Raw genomic sequence first — 5,433 nt, forward strand, 5'->3', positions numbered from 1 at the left:
TCAGTGGCAAAACAAGCACTTTTGTTAAGGTTAAAAACAAGCTGGACAATTGCCCTATTAACTTGCATTGTAGCTTGTTTAGCCACTGCCGACTGCAGTGAATGCTTAATACTGGACCAATGTCAAAGATTGCTGTTCCCATCAGTCACTTAGACACAAAAAACATAGGAAATTAGGGTCCAGATTGAAAAAAAACGCTAGTTACCCTTTAAGAGGGGTTTTGTGCTGGACTATTTCTTGGGTACTAGCATTGACTTGCTCCAATTTCTAGTTTTTATGCTAAGCTAACCGTCTCCTGGTTGTAGACGTTCTATTTACCATACAGATACAAGAGTGCTATTAATCTTCTCATCTGAAGCCGTTTTCTCATAGGAACATTTTGGACAATGTCCAGAGAATCAGTTCTAGGACAATGTCCACTCGCTCGCTGTAAATTCTCCACACAATGAGCTGCTCTATTTACACATGGACTTGTTACACATGGAACATTACATGGACTTTGTACTGGGGAGTTGGCAGGGTAAAGACTGTTTGAAGTTCCGATCCAACTGATTCGGACCTTTGCGTTCTGCAGTGCATGTGTGAAAGGGACTTCAGTCTCGGCAAGAAGGCGACTAAGCGCATTTCCCAAAATGTCAAAAATAACCCAAAATACATAAATATGATGCTCTCATATGTAACACATCTTTCTATTGTAGTCATCTTGGATTTTTTTAGAAATTGATTTTTTTTTAAAGTCACAGAGGTGCAGTCGACACTTGACATGAACACTAATGAGCAATTATCTAACTCTTTTGTCATTCTAATCACATCCACATCCATTGCTTGCTTTAGTTGAGCAGTATAACTTATGTAAGATATTTTTTTTATTTGGTTTCAACCCTGACTAGATGCTTTACGATAATGTAAATTAGATACGTGATTTATTTTTGGGATTATATTGCAAAACTGGCCCATGGAGAAATTTAACCCCCTATGATGCATTGCTCTATGTAGCTATTTAGCTGGCTTTTCTTTATTGATTTCTTCTTCACAAGACAATCTTAACTGGCCAGCAGTGATGATACAGACTCTGAAACCTTATCACTTTTAGTGACTGCTTTACCACTACGTTGATTGTGTTTACTGTATCAACTCAAAGACTCCAGTCTACTCAAGCTTATCAAATCACCAAATGTCTTAGTGCAACGCAGTATGTTGTAAACACATTGACGTCTTAATCTCTCCCAGAGCTGAATGTACAATGGACAAACTGTGATTTTCCAACCAAGCCCTTCGTGCGAGGAGCTTTTCTAGTTCCCTTTCTAATGCTTTTGTGGAATGCTGTGGTATGTTCACGTATAAGTTGCAGGAAAAGCTTTGATGTGTTATTCCTTCCCTCTACAGACTAAGCAAATCATGTGCTTCAATATGCCACTCTTAAATCTGGACAACACGAGTGTCTGGATTATTGCAGTACCAGCAATGTACATATTTACGATGACTGTGCCATTACAAGTGTTTTTCTCTTCTGTAAATCAGAGAACTTAGAATGACAAAGTTGCAATAAAGTTTACATTTTCTTACTTCACTTTGAGTAATTTAGTTCACGCTTATTTTAAGACATCTCCATTTCATGTATTATCAGTGGAGAAGGCAAGCTCTTTTTTTTTTTTTTTTTTAATCAGAAAACATCTGGAGTCCAAAAATATGTGAATATGGGAAATGAATAAATGATGATATTCTTGTAAATTAATTGTTTTTACTTGTGGTATTTGTTGCATCCATGTCCGTGTCAGCTTTCACATGTGCATGCTCCAGTGCTAGTGTGTGTGTGTGTGTGTGTGTGTGTGTGTGTGTGTGTGTGTGTGTGGCTCTTATTATTAACACCCCCTCGCTCTTTCGTCTCCTCATGTCAGAAAGTCTATGTCTATATATCCGTGAACATGCTGACGACTAACATCTCCACTAATTCCACTTAAACCTAATAAAGGTTATTTATAGATTTGGTGAGCATGTGGTGGGAGAGATTCTCAGGGGAATCACATTCAGCTCAACCTCCGCTAAGCTTCTCTTCCTTGCCTTCATCTCCTGCTGCCCCTTGGCTGAGCACCACCGTGGGGCCCCTGCTCCGTTAGGGCAGTTGGACAGGTGCAGCTATCCACAGACATGAACGGTCCCTCCACGCCAACCGCTGAGCTCAGCCTCTCCGTTTACACCCTTGCCTTAATCACTTTGATTCATATGGCACTTTTTTTTTTTTTTTTTTTAAATCTGGGCGCAGTTCTCAGCCAGATAAAATTCACAAGACATACTAGTGTGGCTCCATGGTTTGTGAGGTGATGAAGTTACAGTGTCGGGGGGGACTGCTTCAGAAGAAAGCCGAGAGCTCGAGTCGGGTAACTTTGTGAGCGAAAACCTTATGTGACCTTCATTATTTTATGATGTTTTTATTTAATTTATTTTCGGAATTCTATTTCCCTTTAATCTGTGTACAATACATTTGTTTGTTATATGGTTATATGGTGGTTATGATCGTTTAGTCTCGGTTTCTGAGGTTCACTTCAATGTGAAAGCATGGCACAATAACACAATTCCTTCCAAAAAATCTTGCGGTCAAAGATATCCACCCTTAAACTAACATTTAGCAGCAGGACACAGCGGTCCAATCATTTTTTTTCCTCATTCACTGAAACAACATTTAACATTCGAACCAATTAGTTTGGAACATAACGGAGCCTTACGCAAGTTGCCCAGCAGTGCAGGAAAAACAAATTGTCCTGCCAAAACCTGAATCAAGAATGACACGATTTATCAACATACAGTAGCTGCAATGAGAACAATGTTATTCTCCACTATTAACAGCTACCAGTGATAACCACCAGACAAAATGGGAACATCCCTGCTCCTGTGTGAATGATTAGGTTATAAAACAGGAGAGGCAACATTGGCTACCCTCTTTTCTTTGAGGGTGTTGTGGGGCAAGTGGCACATGCATTAAACTGGTGACAAGCAGTGGCTGCAGATCTCTCCCAAAGTCTACTTTTAGAAAGTGCAAGTCAAGGTTTTAGGTTTCAGTGTCTGCTGTTCAGTGAATGGGTTTTCCAGCTTGCCAATTAGGTGTACAATTTAAAGGCTTGTTGTCCAGAAGCCAGCCAGTTGAAGTCTGTTGATAATGCTGTATGGATTTGTCATAGTTTGCCTGCATGTCCTGTGTTTTGCCAAAACTGCAGGTTCCCAGAGAAGATGTGGAGTAAGCAAATCTCAGGAATGCAGTCTTGAAATGTTAGCCAGCTATCGGAAGCCCAAGGCAGGGTGATATCCAAACAGGTGTACCATTGTCGAGGTGTATGTGTGTGTGTGTGTGTGTGTGTGTGTGTTTGACAGGGAGAGAGGGAGGGAGAGAGAGAGAGAGAGAGAGAGAGAGAGAGAGAGAGAGACAGAGACTGTGCCCAAGTGGTGGACAGTAGCTAGAGGGAAACTGTCACATCTAATCACTTCCTGCCTACGCCCTTCTTGCAAATCTGTCACCTCGCAATGCCTTTAAACGTCTTGCATTTAATTGAAGTTAATAGCTGAATATGCCCCGAGCATCCCCAGTAGAGGGACTTATTAATACCCTCAGAGACGGAACTGGCTCCCAGGTGCCGTCCACTTGAGCCCAACCACCTGGCCAGATGGCTTGCTACAGCTTTCCTTTGATTAAGTCAACACTGAGCTAAGGAAGGAAACGGACTAATGACAGAGATAGTGTTCACCAAGCAAGGATTTCATAATTGGAGAAAGAAAAGGGATTCAGTGAGGTGAAGCTCTTCTGTGGCGGGAGAAGGAGCTACTGCTGTCCCGCTGAAGCTCCGACTGTAGGTCGAAGGTGGCAGCGAAGCAGATCTGGGTCTGATATCGTGGGATCAGTATTACTTTGAGATAGTTTCATGACCGGTTCAAAATGTCTCGTAGTTGGTTTTCACATCTGATGCGACCAATATGGGTGTACACGTGAACTGTACTGAGACCACCTTTTCAAGTGGACTTGGGCACGGATCATGTTTACACAAACGAACTGCTTTGGGTCAAGTGTACTCGGATCAGGGCCCAGATCCCTGATGTAAAAGCCCCCTTACTGCCTTATATTCCATTATATTTTTATAGGCCCTATTTTGAATTATCACCTGTATTTACTTAACATAAATCAATACGTTTCCACCATACATTGCTGCATAAAATCATATCAGAATGCAGGAAATGAAATGAGCTTAAAATTCCCTGGGGGAGGACCCCCAGAGCCCCTACTTAATCAGTCCCCCACAAAGGCACATTCTCAGCCAGGAAAAAACGTGAATTAACACTAGTCGTTGATGCCCAACCAACATCTCTTACTCCCACCTCCCCATTCGAAGCAATCTAGAACAAGGGTTGGAAGGAAAGATCTCATTTTCACACCGTTTTCAGGTTTACAAATTGTCAAAGAAAAACTGATCAACATAGGCATCACCACAAGCCTACCCTCTTGATGCAGATGTCAATGCGCAAAATAAACAAGGGCCTAACCATCGTCATGGGGCAAAGTGCATGCCCTTTGTGCTTTAGAGGCCATTTCAACTCAGCCTTATTGGTTCTCAGGGACTGAGATGCATCGATTCACTGAGACAACAGTTAAATAACATGGGTCATATGGTGCCTTCAAATGGTTACGACATGGGAAATTGTGTACACAATATGCTTGGCGTTCAAGTGATTAAGTCGTAAAAAAACACTGCTGCTAAGCCAACGGCAACATAGCAGCCACCGAGGCGAACAATTTAGCAAGCTAGCGAGCGGGTTACGTAATGGAGGAAATTCAAAGGCATAATGAGGAAAACGATAAGGCAATTGGACATTGGACATATTATAAAATCACAAAGAAAAACTCTTGTAAAATTACAATGTTAACTTACCATTCACTGTAAGCTAAACCACCTGCTAAATGTTTAAAATAGGGCGGCAACAAATTATTAACCATGCTAGTAGCATGGTAGATGGGTTGCTATGAAATTTTGTGGACATCCATGGACCGTAGAAGGAGATTCCGAATGACTTTGGTGATCCCGACGATTTCTCTGGTGCCACCATGAGGTTGAGGTTGACATTTTTGGTTCAGTGAAAGGTCTCGACAACTATAGGATGGATTGCCATGCAATTTGAGACACACATTCATGTCCCCCTGAATTGTAATAACCTTGTTGATCCATTTTTCATCATCAGGTTAGGGCACTTTTGCTTAAGAAACAATTAATTATCAAAACAGTTCTGTTAAATTGACTAATCGTGAAATGTGATTGTTTTGGTGTTTACATCAGCTGTGATATCATTGGAGGGAAATTGAGTGGTTTTCAAGTTTCAAGTTATGACATGTTTAAACAGATCAAAAATAACCGATTGTAATTAAGATATAAACATACTCAGAGGTGAGACAGC

This window comes from Sander lucioperca, chromosome 7 (assembly GCF_008315115.2).
Source record: "Sander lucioperca isolate FBNREF2018 chromosome 7, SLUC_FBN_1.2, whole genome shotgun sequence".
In the NCBI taxonomy this organism is placed as follows: domain Eukaryota; kingdom Metazoa; phylum Chordata; class Actinopteri; order Perciformes; family Percidae; genus Sander; species Sander lucioperca.